Below are 17784 nucleotides of genomic sequence, written 5' to 3'. Positions count from 1 at the left end.
CTGCCTGCCAGATAAGATGCTGCCCGATTCATGAATTGTTTAATAAGGCTTATTAGATCTTCCAATATACTCAGCTGAATTTTGTTTTTTAATAATAGATAGGTATAGATACAGATATTAGATACATTTTTTTCTGAACTATTTGGGAGTAATTTGCAGACAGAATGTCTCCTTATCCATAAATACTTCAGAACGTGTATTTCCCAACAGCAAGGATTTCCTCATACATAACCAAAGTACATTTATCAAATCTTGAAAATTAACTGATAAAATATTATCTAATCCATAGTCCATACTCAAATTATTGCCTCAATAATATCCTTTAAAGTTTTTTTCCCAACCCAGGATCCAATTCAGGATCATATATTGCATTTTGTTGTTAAAACTGAATCAATTTCCTTCACTGTGGAACACTTCATCAGTCTTTTTCTTTTCATGATCTGGGGGCAATATCACTCTCACTCTATCAGAGGCATTAGAAATTATTAAAGAGTAAAGATGACCTCAGTGCCATTCTCCTCTTCCATAATACTCACAGTGAATGAGGGAAACTCTGACAAGCTGTAGCAGCTACCATGTGCCTGTAAACAAACACCAATCTCTTAATCTGGTCTTCACCCTAAGAAACAACTCAACCTAAGAAACCACAATCATTAACAAGGTTGAGAAAAAAAGGTGACTGAATAAAATTTACTTGAGAATTAGTCTGTATACTTCATGAACAGTGAAAACAATTGCAAGGATAGTTTTGATTGCAGTGGCTCTAGAACGAAGGTTAAATTTGACTCCACTGTATAGGCAGACCTGATACTACCATTTGTCATTAAGTTCATTTTTAACAGTGCCTAAGTGATGTTAATGATATCACTTTGAGAAGCAACTCCTGACCTACCCTGATATGACATCCCACGTTTTTATCCATTATCAATTGTTTACAGCCATCAAACTGGCAGCCTTAACCAGAAGCCTCCTTCTGAATCTTCACTCTCTACATCCTCATTTACTGTTGGCTACCACCAAGGGCCTACCCTAGAATAGCACAGAGGAAAATCTAACCAGTAGGATCAGTCAGGATTTCCCCATGGGTCTATTAGTGTTGGTGGTCTGTGAGTAAACGTCAGGTTATGGCTTCCATGACCATAAAATACTTTTATTTATTCCACATGTCCTAAGTATATGGCACATAAAATAATCATTGCTAACACTTATTGATGATTCATTACATGACAGTCATTATGCTCAGTAGTTTTATATGCATTACTCCACTTATTTTTCATACCATGTAAGATATCCATATTATTATGTTACCCTTTGCAGATGAGGAAAAAGATGCAGAGGCTACTCGACTTGCCTAAAGGCAAAAACCTAGTATAAAAGATCCAGGGGTTTGAACCCAGGTCAGTTTACAACACCCATTCAATAAAAATATCACCTGAGATTCTAGTACATCCTAGGCATTTTCTCAGCTTCGGGAATAAGAGAAAACAATATGATAAAATTGCCTTCTCTCATGGAGCTTACACCGTAGTGAGCAATGTGAAAATTTTATATTATACACAAACTCCATATCTACTTCCAGAAATAGCTACAAAAATGCATTTATTTTTAAAAACAATTCCAAAATATATGCTTGCATTTTTCTATGTTTTATTTTTAGAAATATGGATATTGTTAGCTTAATAACAGCTACCATTAATTGGAAACATAAACTAGACTGTACCAGGTACATGATAACCCCACAATTCCTACTGTGAGAAAAGTTAGTATTATCCCTATCAATCAAATGACAAAACTGTGGCTCAGAAAAGTTCAATTATTCCCCAAAGTCATGTAGCAAGAAAGTAGTACAACCAGAGTTAAAGTCCACGGCTGGATAAAGAGGAAAGAAGAACATGAATGTACTACTAAAACACATGTAGTAAATACATTCTATGACTTGCTCATTTTACTGTTCCTTTAGAAATCCCAATACTACTTTTTCCCCCCACCAATTTTACCATTTTTCTAAATACAATACAGAAAAACTTTCAAGATTAAGTAAGGGGGGTGTGGCATGGCAGAACACTTGGAAATGTGATATGGTAAGGTTTTCAAAGGAAAAGAAAGTCACCATCCAAGAATTGGCATGGACCTAGGTTCTGGGAGAACAAGATTTCCTTGGGTCCATAGATAAGATGATTCTTGGCATGTAGCAAAGACTGAAAATTCCTCCATACCCTGGTCATGTTTGCACTGTGGAATTCTCTGAAAACTTCGTAGCTAAAGAAATGTATAGAGGAGAATTTACCTATGGTAGCCAAGAAGAACATGGCTGAGTGTGAAACAATGACAGGGGCCTCCTTTGTTCTGCAGCCTGCAGGCTGTGTGGGCACTGTTCCAAGGGACAGGTGTTGGAGTCAAAGAGACCCACTTCCCTCCCAGTGCTGCCTTTTGCTACCCAGGGTACACAATGGAGGACAGCTACACACTGGGGACTCTGCTCCTACTGTTGGCAGCAAGGAGTAGAATCACAAACCTGGAGTGTGAGACCCAGCAGGTCACTTGACTTCCTGCCAGTCTTTCAGAGAAGAGAAGGCAACTCAGGATCTGGGAGTTTCTGGGAGGAAAGTAAAACTTACTGCCTTGGCCTCCACCCTCAGCTTGCTGGGTCCATACCCCTCAGGTGGTCCTGACGGATCCAAAGAAAGTCTCACGCTCACCACCCTGGGTGGCCCATTCTGAAAAAATGGCACAGAGCAGGGCAGGAGTTCTTTTCTCTTGTTCCATAAGCACCTACATAGCCTCAATTTTGCCTCTTAACCAGCAAAGTCTAAATACTTAACTATCTGGTCCTTCACAGAGAATGTCTGCCAGCTTCTGCTCTCATGTTTGAGCAACTGTAGCCAATTCAGTAAGAGCTGCACATACCTCAGTTACTACCATGCATCTTACACTCAAGGACTGAAGCCCCATGGTGAACACATGTTGTTTGCAACAGTAACATGCATGGAAATGAGAGCAACAGCGGCAGACAGGAAGCCCTGCAAGAGACAGGCCCAATTTCTGACCTTCCTTTCTAACAGACGATAGGACTCAGGATGGATCACAGAAATGACTGGTTTTCTGACTTACAGAAGAGGGGAAAGGGCAGAAAACGAAAAAAAAAAAAAAAAGATGAATCTTTCCATTACCTGCCCCATCACTTAATTTGAGGATCAAAAGTTGTGACTTTACTTTCTCCTCAAAACTGTTAAATGGGACAGTGCTACAACAAATGATTAAGGGTTAATAGTCTTTAAATAAGAGTTCCTATGAATTAGTAAGAAAATCACAAAGATCCACAATAGATAAACAGGCAAAGTGCATGAGAAGTAATTCAAACAGTTAAACATGGAAAACATATGAAACCTCTTCAGTAATCAAAGAAATACAAATCTAAAAAAGATGTTTTTATTTACTTATTTTTTTTTTTAAGGAAGATCAGCCCTGAGCTAACATCTGCCATCAATCTCCTCTTTTGCTGAGGAAGACTGGCCCTGAGCTAGCATCCATGCCCATCTTCCTCTACTTTATATGTGGAACGCCTGCCACAGCATGGCTTGGTAAGTGGTGTGTGAGTCTCCACCCAGGATCCGAACTGGTGAACCCTGGGCCGCCAAAGCAGAATGTGTGATGAACCGCTGCACCACCAGGCTGGCCCCAAAAGACATTATTTTTTACCTATCAAACAAGCAAGATTTCCAATCTGAGATTCCAACCTTTTCAGCCTAAGAGAAAAAGAGATACAATATCTAAAGTAAAAAACTACTTTAGAGATGTTATTGTAAATGAGGAATTTTTGTCTTTCCATAAAATACATATTCCATAGCCCCATTGGAAAAAATGCAGTCACAATCCTACAGCAGTAAGCACCCACAGCACCCTGTGCAGTAAAGAATTAACCTTATCCAAAGAGAGGTCTGGCCTTTGCTTTTGACTACTGGGAGGTGAACTTTAGGGTCCTGGAATGTCCTGCCTGACAGGCGTCTTTGCTTGTTTGGGGGCTTTAGGACAGTCTAACAATGTGATCTATGTTGGGGGATTTGGGACACCCAGGATCAATTCCGATCTCCAGAGGAAATGGAGACTAAAGACATTAGTTTGACCTCCAGGAAGAGCTAGAGACTACAGGTCAGCTACAGGGACATTAGCTGATGGAGCCCCAATTAAAGACTCTGGACACCAAAGACTCAAGCAAGCTCCCCTTAGCAATACTCTGAATCACCACACATGCTGGTGAAGAGGAGGTAATGCTGTCTGTGACTCCATGGGAGAGTATGACCAGGAGCGCTACATTTAGAACCCTTCCAGACCCTGCTCTATGCATATCTTCCTTTGCCTCCTTTTAATTTTAATTTGTATCCATTTGCTATAATAAAATTATAATAGTAAAGTATAGCACTTTCCTGAGTTCTGTGAGCTTTTCTAGTGAATTCTTGAACCTGAAGGTGGTTTGGGGAATTTGTAAGCAGCAAGTCTGAAGTAAGTGTGGTACTGGGCACCACCAAACTTGTGGCTGGTATCAGAAGTGAGAGTAGTCTTGTGGGGACTTATCTAACTATAAAGTTGACTAAAATCACTGCACACCCACATTGTGGTTTCTAAAAGGAATTTTTAGAGAAGTGGTTGATTCCAAAGGTCTAAAGTACAAAATGTACCAATCACATAAGTCTGGAACATGTTAATGTGCCATAAAGCTCAGAAGCTGTCAAAGACTAATGAGAGTACATCAAAAAGGGCAAAGAAATCAACTTGAAGGGGCTTGCACTGACTAAGATAGGACAGTTTGAGCATCAACAAAAAGGAAAAAAATTAAGCACTTACTGTCTCTCACCTAAATGAACGACACTTCCAGATAACTGATATTTGATGAAGAAATGTCCTTTTTTATAGAAAAACTCCAGCTAACACTACAAACGGAATATAGAAGATGACCATTTTGCAATGAAATAGCAGATCTAGACATGAATAGACATTAAAATAATTACGAGAAATCTGACAGATACATTAGGCTTACAAACATGAACACACTGATCACTTGTCACTCTGCTACTGATATGTCTCTTTATACATTTCAAGAGGAAGTACACAGCCCATCTATAAAGTACTCTTGCTCCTATTCCCACCAAAAAAAAACCCCGTATCTAAATTTAATCAAGTGTCTACATCTACCTGCAGTCCCCAGTTTATAGGTAATATAGGGTATAAAGAAAAAACAAACAATATTATAAGAAAACAATCAGCTAAATTCAGAAATGAGCATTCTATAGAACACTGACCTAGTTTCTTTAACAAAAAGCTTTAAAAAGAAAAGGGAGGAAGAATTCTATTAAAGGAGATGTAAGAGGCATAATAACCAAATGTAATGTGTGAACCTGTTTGGATCCTGAATCAAACTACTGTACAAAGACATTTTTGAAATAAAGGTGGAAACCTAAATATGAACTGGGTATTAGATTATACTGGAGAATTACTATTCCTTTTGGGGGTGGGAAGATAATGGCATTTAGTTATGAAATAATGAATTCTGAAAAATTAATGTGGAAAATCATATTTGAGATGTTTTAAAATAGTACAGCAAAAACAAACGAAGGAGAGGGAGGAAAAGATTAGTTGGGCAGGGAGATAGATAAGCTCAGCAAAAACTGGTAACTATTATAGCACATGGGATAGAAAGACTAGGTTCACTACAATTTTCTACTTTTGTATATGTTTGCAAATTTCTATAAGACATTTTAATAATCATATTCAACATTCATATATTATGGGTGGGAATATACTGTAAATAATTATGACCTTTCTGGAAAGGAATTGGTGTTCACGGGGTAGGTAAGCAAAAGTTTTATAAACACACATCTCTCTTAACCCAGTAATTCTACCATAAAAATCATCTTAAGGAAGTAATTTGAAATATAGTTGAAGTAGATACAGGATATTTCACTACTTATAATAATACCTGGCTACTCATTCATCTATTCACATGGTAAGGTAGGATAGGGAATAATTTTTAATAAGGCTTACAATGTTGAGTAAAAACAGTATGTACATGCAATATGATCAAATATATGTAAAAAGAAAGCAGAGGAAAAAAAGATTAGAGGAAAAAATATGCCAAAACAGCAAAAATAAGTACCTCTGGGTACTAGAATTAGTAACAATCTAGTAAAACAACTAGCTGCTGCCAGAATACACCACTTTCCCGGCTATAATCTCATCTAAAGTAAAGGAAAAATAATTGACTTTTATAAACGAAGAGTTTAACAGATCTTGTTTAAATTCCTATTATGCCATTTACAACCTGGGTGATTTGAGAGAAGTAACTTACACTCTGTAAGATTCAATTTTCTCATTTCAAAAGCAGAGATAACATCTTCCTTGCAGCGTTATTGTGGGCATATCTGTTCTTCAAAATTTACAGGACCAAAGTAGTGAGAAAAGGGGAAGCGGAGGGAGGTGTTATTGAAACAAGACTGGCCATGAGATGATAACTAGTGAAACAAAAGAACTGTTACAGAGGCTCATTATTCTATGCCTAGTTTTTGTGTATGTACTCTGTATGTGTGTATGTATTTTTTTTCCAGACAGTCTCTAAAAGTGCTTCTCCCTGTGATTTAGCTAAGCTATGAAGTAACTGAGCACATACAACCAGGAGAAAAATTATCAGAAGGCAATTTTCCCTAGGCATTTTATTTACGAATTCATCCACTCATGTTCAACTACTTCCTATTACAACACCAGGCTATATTTGGACTGCATAATTTTAAAACATAAGTCACAGCATGGCATTTCTCTGCTCAAAACCATATAATGATATAGCTAGAAGTTCTGTCAATAACCTGATTTTGGAGTTTTTTATCTTATTTTTTTGATCAATGTTAGGAGCTATTTTCTTTAAAGAGCTGCTGTAAAGAACATGTCTACTCTGAAACCTAACTACTGGTAATGCCTATACAAGAGCCACATGATATTAGAAATTAGGTGCCTCACCTCCTGCCAGTCACGGTGGACAAAAGTTTAATTTTTCTTCTCACATATTGGTCATCTTTTCTCATGTTGATGGAAAGAAGTTATTGAAACAGTTTCTGAAAGCAGTCTTTCACTGCGGTAAGAAAGAGCTAAGAATATTTTTCTCCTTAGTTTGTCAAAGCCAATCATCAAAGTGTTGTTAAATAAGTCTGGATCCAGCATATCATATCATCTCTCAGCCTATCATACTTGCAGCCAATCCATGAAAATGAGCAGAATATACAAATAATGTCTAATACATACAGACTCTATGACCACCTTGTATCCATGGCAAGGCATAAACATTATGCTTTACTAAATAAAGGAACAGTAATTAATAACTTGTAAATACAATGAAAATCACAACTTCCTACAAGTAAGAGAGTATACATAGAAACATACAAATCAAACTTCCATTTTGCACCAATACCTAATCAATATAAAGTGTAAAGGATATTCAAGGCTTTCTTCTTCTCAAACTACAGGCTTAATTTTTCAGCAAAAATCACCATAGAAATGAAAAATGAAATTTACTTCTGAGTTAAGAGTTCCCCTGGACTTGTAATTGCACTGAGAGGAAAGCTGATCTGGAGGACACCCAAAGTATCCACCCATTCAAGATTCTATAAGATAAATTTTATGTATAAGGCACTCAAGCCATCTATTTAGGGAAAGAGACAAAACTGAGTCTCTGTCTTGAAGAGCTGTACAGTCTTAAGGGAGTAACAAAATGTAAATAACAATTCAAAGAGCCAGATGTGAAATAAACAGTAACTGAGAAAGGAGTTCCTTTACTCTCACAGAAAGATAGGTTTGTTTGGTACCAGAAAGATTTTATTGCTACCTTTAACATTTTTTTTTTAATATTTTGCACATTGGACACAATAAGGAATGGAAATTAGAAATTTTTGTGTAAGCAAAGTAAGAGTTCTGGGCAGATTCTAACTGAAAAGTATGGTTTATTAAATTAATTAAATGCTCTAAGTGGGTAACAGAAAGAACAAAATATATTTATTCATGCTACTATTTTAAATTCTCTTATTTAAAAAAAATGTCATAAGGCCTACATTAAGAGCAATTTTGTGTAGTCTCAGTTATAAAATTTTATTGAATTACATCTTCTGCAGCCAATGCATGAGCCACATGGCTTTATTATCAAGTTAAAAAAAAAAAAAATGTAGAGTTAAAAAAAAACTTCTTGGGGCCAGGCCTGTGGCCGAGTGGTTAAAGTTCCATGTGCTCCACTTTGGCAGCCCAGGGTTTGCAGGTTCAGATCCCGGGTGCAGACCTACTCCACTCATCAGCCAGGCTGTGGAGGCATCCCACATACAAAGTAGGGGAAGACTGGCACAGATGTTAGCTCAGGGCAAATCTTCCTCACAAAAACACACACACAAAAAACCTTCTTCATTAGTGCACATCTGCCTAAATTTCTATTTCCTAATCTGTAAAATTAGGATGTTAATAATACTTGCCTCGTATGGCTTCGTGGAAAACAAGTAAAATAATCCATGCACAAGAACTTATTCAGCACAATGCCAACTTAACAGTAAATAACTCCAAAATGTTACCTAGGGACGGGAAGTAACTCTGTGATATAACACAAAGTACTCAACAGCATCTACTGAGTGAATAATAGCCTTTCACAAGGAGAAGTACTCTTAGGATACTACTAGCAGTAAGAAAATGACAAACCAGAGTTCAAAATGGTAACTGAGAGAGAGATCACATCCAAGGAGCTAATTTTTGGTAGTTTCTTTATTAGCAACGTATTCCAAAGCTTTTTAATTAAAACAAACAAATAGTAATAATCCTCTGTACCTTAAACATTTCTTCCTTCCCAAACTATTTCTCTTGCTGGCCTCTTTGGTTTCACCAATGTAATCAACTTGGTTTCATACATCATACGTAAGTAAGTACTCCCTGGTCCCAGATCTACCCAGTCACTAAGTACCCCTCTCTTCCACTTTATTCCCATTAAGCTATCTAATTCAGTGTTTACTACTGCATACCTGAATTCTGACAATAACCTAACTGAGCTGGTCCTACCTACAGATTTCATCTCAAATCATCTTGGAGGACACCACCAACTAAATAATCTTAGGTCTTATTTTAATGTCACTTTACTTCTCCCAAAACTAAAAATGCTTCATAACATTTACTCAATCATTTAAATTCCTCAGACTAACACTCCAGCAGTGCCCTTCTACACTTCATTACATGAGGCTCTACACCATTTAAACTGATCTCCTGATGAGAGACGAATAAGCCTAAAGACCAAGGCTTTACTTATGTCATTTCATTGCTTCCATTTTGTAACCAAGAAGTCACAAATATCCGTCAAAAAGTATTCACATGGGGCCGGCTCCGTGGCGCAGCAGTTAAGTTCGCACGTTCTGCTTCTCCCGCTGGGGTTCACCGGTTCGGATCCCAGGTGCGAACATGACACTGCTTGGCAAAAGCCATGTTGTGGTAGGCATCCCACGTATAAAAAGTAGAGGAAGATGGGCATGGGTGTTAGCTCAGGGCCAGTCTTCCTCAGCAAAAAGAGGAGGATTGGCGGTAGTTAGCTCAGGGCCACTCTTCCTCAAAAAAAAAAAGTATTCACCAATCTACTGTCTGTCAAGGATCTTCCTTAAGCATTTAAAACCCATACATTAAACTTTAACTAATTAAATAATAGTGTTTCTATCCAGAACACTAAATAAATATCCTGCCATACTTTTTTCCCCATGTGCTAAATGCCTTACATTGCTCAAACTGTATTGTAAACGGCTAGAGAAAATTTGGTCGCATCTTACACCTTTCTTCCAAACACCACAGTACCTGACATACCATGTAAACATTGGACAGTCAATAATTGAGGTCAAGGCCATAGATAAGGACTAGAACAAGAACCAAAACTGAAATCAGGGGGGAAAAAAAGGCTCAAAGAGAATCCACAGGAATATTGTCTCTATTTATAAGAATGTATAATTTATTTACATATTCCTATAAGCTCGCTATCAAAAGATGATTCAACAAAGCTGAATTCTCTCCTTTGTATGCAACTGTTAAAAACATTCAGTAAGGGGCTGGCCCCGTGGCCGAGTGGTTAAGTTCACACGCTCCGCTGCAGGCAGCCCAGTGGTTCGTTGTTTCGAATCCTGGGCGCGGACATGGCACTGCTCATCAAACCAAGCTGAGGCAGCGTCCCACATGCCACAACTAGAAGGACCCACAGCGAAGAATATACAACTATGTACTGGGGGGCTTTGGGGAGAAAAAGGAAAAAAATAAAAAATCTTTAAAAAAAAAAAAAATTCAGCAAAAAGGGACATTAGTAACCAAGCACCTATTTGGTCACCCTGAAATAAAAAATACTTGAACAACAACCAGAGGCACTCACAACTAGAATATACAACTATGTATTGGAGGGCTTTGGGGAGAAGAAGGAGGAAAAAAAAAAAAGATTGAAAACAGATGTTTCCAGATGAGATGTTAGCTCAGGTGCCAGTCTTTAAGAAGAAAAAAAATAACTGAACAGAAGTAAAAGAGATGCGGTCTTCAGTTCTAGCTTCACATTTTTACTTCTGTGACCTTGAGAGCAAGTTACCTAATCTCTCCAACTCTCAGTTTCTTCATCTAAAAATTGAAAGGGGTACACTGGCTGATTCCTCCAAACTTCTATAAAATGCTATATAGTCAAATTATACATTAAGCCCAGTTCTACTTTATTTCATGTGCCAGTCACCAAAGATTAAAACAATAAAAAGTACATGCTATCTGCCATCAAAGAGCTTAATCACATAAAATGAATACGACAATATAATGTAATATATTATAAAGAGGTATGCATAATGTGCAAAGTCATATTGGGAAGGAATGAACAAGAATTCACATAAACAAGATGTCATTCCAAAAAAACACAAAAAAGGATATGTGAAATTGAGTTCCAGCTAGAAACCAATGATTTACAACAAGTGACACAAGATTTACTTAAAACTATTACCTGGCCCTTTGCTTAAACACTCTTTAGTTTCTGTCCATTGAGATAATAATTATGAAATGCCTATTATACATACAGGGAGACACTGTAGGAAAAGAACATTTATCAGAACATGTCAAGCATACTATAAAAGTAATTGAAACCGGGATTCTGGCCCATTAATAGACAGTTAACATATGGAACAGAACAAATCCACACATATCTTTATATGTATATACACAGATACACAATAATAGCAGAATTTCAAATCGGAGGAAAAGATAATTGTTCAAGCAATAGTATTATGACAAATGGCTATCCACAGCATGCAGAAAAATAAAGTCTACCTGAAATACCATTTTTACCTTTCAGATTATTATTAGTAATGATTAAAATGAATACAAAATGTTGACAAGATAACTGAGCACACTGGCACCATTTTAACAAGAATATAAATTGGTACAGCTTTTAAGGAGATTTATTCTGGCTATACGTGCCAAAATTTAAAATGTGCAAACTAGAAATTCTACCTCTGGAAATGTACTCAAAACAAATAACAGACAAGCGCACAAAAGTACATATCCAATGATTTCCATTACACCATTATTTTTAAAAATGAAAAATTAGAAAACTGACTGTCAATAGGTGTTGGTCAAATAAATTATGGTACAACTATAAAATGTGACAGACTTTTACAAATATTTCCCAGATCTATACATATTGATTAATGATATATTTATTATTCACTAAGAAAAGCAAGTTACAGAATGTATCATATGATTCTGTTTGTGGATTTTATTAACTAATGCAGAGGGATGTATATACAAGCACTAACAAGTGAAAATTTAACATCAATCTTTTTAACAATGGCTATCTCTGCATGCGAGACTTTTACTTTCTCTGGTCTCCTTAAAATCACATGTAGAATCAGGGGGAAAAATACTTGTTTCCATTTTGAAAAAGAAAAAAGACAACACTGTATGCATTGCAGAAAAAGACCCTGAATATGCTGCCCTAGAAGAGCTGGTTCAACTAAAAAAGCAAAACAATGATCTCCATCTACTGTCCGTATTCTAGCCTCCAATATGAGGTCCCAATGAAGATCTGCCTCCCCACTCTACATTCTTCCCTAAATGGTCATTCATATTTAGTTCTCCAATTGTGCTCTTTATGTACACACAAGGGGGAGAATAGAACTCTGAAAAGAACATGAGATTTGGAATCGGAAGACCTATATTCAATTCCTGTCTCCACTACTGACTGTGTGACCCTGATTGACCTCATATAACTTAAATTATTTAGATCACAAAAAGGAAAGAAACTACCTATCTCACAGGGTTGTTGTGAGGATGGAAAGAGGAATCTACACACACACAGAAGAGTTATGCAAACTAAAGTGCAATACCAACATCAGTTACTGTTCTTAACTAATCCCTACCTGTCCTCAACTCAGGACTAGCACTTTGATGCTAAATATCTCCAATCAGAAATCAGTTACCTCAAACTCAACATGCCTAAATTTCAATTCAGTGCTTTTCCGTTAAAACTATTCCCTAACTTCTTCTGTAAACAAAACTATCATTCTCTTGTTACTCAAGACTTCCGTTATTTCTAGCTAAATTCTAACCATTTTTTCCTGTATAATCCAACCCCTCATTTTCCAATGACATAACCCTTATTTTAGAGCCTGGAAACTCTTCTCGCTGCCTTTAAGTCTCCATCCTGTTCCAACTCTTCCTGAACACTCCTACCAGTTACAACCACTGTAGTTAGGCTGCTTCCCTCCTGAAGTATCTTCCCTAGAGCCTCACCGTTGCCTACAGCAGTTCACAAACCAATGGCCCACTATGCTTTGTTGTTTGTTTCTTCGCAGCTACCTCTCCTATGACCTCAGTGCAGTATCTGGTTCAGTACTCATATGGTTTCACTTAATTTCATTATGTGCCTGCCCCTTTAAGCATGTGAATTTGCCAACTGTGGCATAAAGCTAGAATAGCATTAAGATGGCAGACTCTGGGGCAAGAATTTACCAGCATTTGAATCCCATCTCTCCCACCGGGACTCAAACAACCTCTACACATCGGTTTACCATCTATAAACTGAAATGATACCTTCGCAGAGTGGATGAGAGGGATAGCAATAATGTGTTCAGATTCCTTTACAGTGCAAGGAACATAACAAAAGCTTTAAAAATGATGGCAAGTATAACTTTAAACTGCAATATTCAAGAACTTTATAATTAACCCCAGTTTATCTTTCTAAAAGTATCTCCAACTACTGCCCTACATGAAACCTACATTATCACTTTACATAGTCTTGCCAGATAAAATCGCCTCCTATTTCTGCATATCTGAATTTTACTCATCCAAGTATGGTCCAAAAGTATGGTTCTATTAGCACTCTGGGACGTCTTCCCTAACCACAGGTGGCCCACGGTATTCTTTCCCTCACCTCTGAACTTATAGAACTCTTAACTAGCTATATAAGACAGTATGAATTACATGGGGGGAAAAATCTCACATCATGAAAGGACACTTGTTCCTCCAGGATCCTTCTGGGATATAGTCAGCTACAAATGAGGGGGAAAGGGAGAGAGTTTTTTTTTTAAATACTGATTCCACTGCATTTATTCCCAGACATGATGGGTGTTACAACTGAACTTTCATGCTCCTAAGAACGAGAAACAATCTCCTATACTCACAGAAAACACTGTCTATCCAATTTATCAACTGGAGATTAATTTATAATTTCCTGTTTGAGAGATTACCACCCTAATGATTAGGTCAGTCATTCCAGCTCACTGTCACCTAGTCTCATCTACACAAAACTTAGAATTAGTGTCCTTATATAGAAAGAACAAAGGGGAAAACCCCAATGACAATTTCTGATCTCCAAAACTGAACACATTCAGTCATTACTCACGTTACATTTGTTGAACACCCAAAATAAGCCAGACACTGTGTTAGGTGCTGGGAATACAAATATCCTCAAGTTGCTTTCAAATCTAGCAGAATACATGAAATCTGGAAGACACTAGATAAGGTGGACCAACAGCTTTGCAGAGAAATAACAAGGACTGGGAATAATTTTGTCTTATTTGCAATTCTGCAAATTGCAGTTCACAGCAATTCAACCTCATTGAGGGATCACTGAGTGCTGCATCAATGAAAATAACGTTCACCACAAATGGACTGTCTAGATTACCTGGGGACCAAAAGCTGGGCTTCAATATCTCCATATTAGATTTATTCGCATCTGATCCTACCCTTCTCTGCCAAGAGAAAAAAGAAGGAAAGAAGAATAGGTCAGCCATCTTCCTCATTTGCCGCCAAAGAGAACCTTTCCATAAAGGTTCTGGGTCTCCTAAATGAATGTCTTGTCTACAACCAGACAAGCAACTTCATGTAAGCACAGCACCAAAAGAATGGGGATAACAGGAATACTTTTAAGTTTAGACTATGTCTTTCAGGTTTTTCCCCATGTATACAGGAAGTACATGTGTATATACAGATGGTTTGGTTTTATAAAAACGAGATATCATTCATACTGCTATGCAACTTGTTTGAGCTGAATAATATAACATGGCAATCCTTCCATATCAGTATATATAAATGTACTACTTATTTTGGTGTCCTGCCATTCATAAAATTTATGTAGAATGCATGACTTAAAGATAACTTGGATTTGGAAATATTAGTAAATAAACAGTCTAAAAAAAAGTTGTTCCAATTGAGTATATCATTAGACTTTATCATTTCTAATTAGTCTCATTCATTAAAACAAAATTCACTTCATAAGTATAACAGCATTTAAATTTTTTTTCATATATGTCATTTGAGAGCTCCTGCTGAACAGAAACTCAAAAGAACCATTAAAATGAATTTAAATCAAGTCTACTAAAAAATAACTCTCCTGCCTCCAAAGTACACCAAATACGGAAGCCACATCCATTTTTCCTGTATTATCACCAGTCGAGATACAACACCCAGGGCTGTGCATGGTATAATTTTTAAGGGATAGCAATATCAAGTTGTGACACTTCCTCTAAATGCGAATTGTTTTTTCTAATTCTTAAAACTCACACAATTACAACAAAAATTTTCTATTTCTACATTTCATTTTATAATACATATTAAGAGTTAAAAAAATGAAACCAAATTTATCTACATAGCAAATGTTGAATTAGCTTCATCTATTAAAACAAGACCATATATAAACATACAGCAATATCAAAAAAGGATGCGCATATCTGGAAACTGCAGAGTAATGGCTAAAAAAGCCATGAAAACATTAACAGGGGCTGGCCCAGTGGCGCAGCGGATAAGCTCACACGTTCCGCTTCGGCAGCCCGGGGTTTGCCAGCTCGGATCCCGGGTGCGGACATGGCACTGCTTGGCAAGCCATGCTGCAGCAGGCATCCCACATACAAAGTAAAGGAAGATGGGCACGGATGTTAGCTCAGGGCCCGTCTTCCTCAGCAAAAAAAGGAAGATTGGCGGCAGATGTTAGCTCACAGCTAATCTTCCTCAAAAAAAAAAAAAAAAAGGAAAACATTAACAGTATGGTACTGACTTGACTATTAGTTGAACATATATTCTGGATAGTTACTAACCAATTATTATGTGTGAAATATGAAGGAAAAATGACGTGGATAGTGCTGAACCAACAACAAAATAAAAGGTCACAATTATTTTCCTCTCTTAGCATAATTACAAGCCAATAAAATACGAGAAATCAAAAGAGAGTAAAATCATGGGGGGGAGAGCAGTTTCATTCCATAATCCTCAGGGCACTCACTAAGCAGGTATGAAAGCAGAAACTAACCAGGGAAAGAAAGGGTGCCAGACGCACTCAAATACCATACTTACAAATAGTAATTTAACAGGACCTCAACTTCACTGAGGGATGGAAAGAAATGCCATCCTCTCAGGACCCTGGACAAGAGGTCGAGTTTACAGGGAAACTAGGTTTATTATGTCCATAATAAGGAAAAACAATCATAGAAATGTGATAATTAAGATTTACATACTTTTATCTATGACAGCAAGTACAAAATCTTCAGCCTAGCACTCCACAATCTGCTTCTCCAGCATTATATCTATTGCAGCATCTCAAAGCAGTCTGCATTTGCAATTTATCTTCTTTAAAATTTCTACCAGTTCACCATTTCCTACAACTTTATATACAAATCACACATATAAAGTTCCTCTTGTTCATTGTTCATGTTGTCAGAGCTAAAACTGCATGTTGCAGGTGTTTAATTAACATTTCACAAAAAAACAAAAAAATCTAGCTCCAAGCTGATTTCCAGCTTTGCTGGGTTTACTGGAACAAACCTCTGTGCCTTTGCACATGTAGGGTAAAGTACATTACAGTTTCTTTACTATGACCCAAAAAGCCTGAATATCTGTAGAGGTGTCACTATCACCACACTCTCCTACTATTCTCCTCCTCATTCATGCCAGTCCACTCTCAGTAACCTTTTCACTTTTATATGCCAAGTATCTCAGAGTCTTTGCACTTACTACTCCTTCTGCCAAGAATGTTCCTTCCCCAGATAGTCACACAGCTAGCTTCCTCACTTCTCTTAGGTCTTTACTCAAGTTACCCATCGGTGAGGCCTTTCCCGGCCACTTTATCTAAAGTTTCAACCCTCCAATCTGGATACTTCATCTCCTCGCTTCTTTGCTTTATTTTTTCTCCCCAGCATGTATCTCTTACTCTATATTTTTCTTGAATGAGTATAGGGATTTTGGTTTCGTTTGTTCACTGCCAAATCCCCAGCATTTCTAGAGCAATGCCTGGTACATGGTAGGTATACAATATTTATTGTATTAATTGTCAAAACTTGTTGAGTTGGCTAGGACTTTTTATTAGAGAGAAGTGAAGTGATTTGTATGTGGTATCATGCTTTTTCTTCTCCCAGAAATATCCTCCTATATTTAAAAGCCCAGATCCCTTCAATAAATTTCCTTCAAATTTCCAATAACGCTCATATTATAATTATTTTTACACACGACTCCAATTTTCTTTCTTTTATAATGCAAGAACAATTTCTCATATTGCTTGTAGTAACTGGTTCAGTGGCCTGTCTGTGGTAAATAAATAACTAATAACTGTATGAATGAATCTGTGTAGAAAGTGACTGCTGGATTTTCACTTGAGTTTCTTGAGTCAGTATTTTTTGTACTATGAAAGAAAAGCTCAATTGGGGTTAGAGAATAGCATTACCCAAATGAGAAAATTTTACTAGCCATTCCTTTTTCAAAAAACAACCATAAATTATATACACTTGCAAAGTACAGCACATAGCAGGTGCTCAAACATTTGCTGAATGCGTGAAAATTTAAAGGCAATCTCAAAATTAGAAGCCAAATAAGAGCTCCTCTCAAGCTTATATAATAAAAATTTAGGTTCTAAAGTGTTGCTTTTCAAAAACAAACGTCTTGTGTCTTCTGCCCTTTCCAATGAATGTGATTTGCTAAAAGTCAATCTGCCATGCATTCTGACCTTGTGTCTGTTCGCAAGGGCCAGAAAAATGTTCTCAGAGACACAAGTACTGCTTCATTGTCTTCCCTGTCATTCAGTAAGACCAAATAAGAATTAGGCCAATAACAAATCTTAACTTTAACTAACATAAAAGATTCAAAATAGACAACAAAATTACTTTTAAAAAGTGATCTGAGTCCATATCCAATTTTCATCAACAGATATTCACCAACATAAAGATTCTCTTTTATAAAACTCTGTCTAGGTTTTAAATGCAATGTAAACACTAAAATAAAAACATGACA

General features: G+C 37.0%; 1 protein-coding gene across 3 annotated transcripts in view; it reads right to left on the bottom strand.

Moving 5' to 3' along the window:
- RB1CC1 (RB1 inducible coiled-coil 1) overlaps positions 1 to 17784 on the bottom strand; it is a 91491-nt gene that overhangs the window by 71593 nt on the left and 2114 nt on the right. The gene's annotated exons all lie outside the window — the stretch shown is intronic.

This window comes from Equus caballus, chromosome 9 (genome assembly GCF_041296265.1).
Source record: "Equus caballus isolate H_3958 breed thoroughbred chromosome 9, TB-T2T, whole genome shotgun sequence".
Lineage (NCBI taxonomy): Eukaryota > Metazoa > Chordata > Mammalia > Perissodactyla > Equidae > Equus > Equus caballus.
This window is presented reverse-complemented; position numbering and strand designations above follow the sequence as displayed.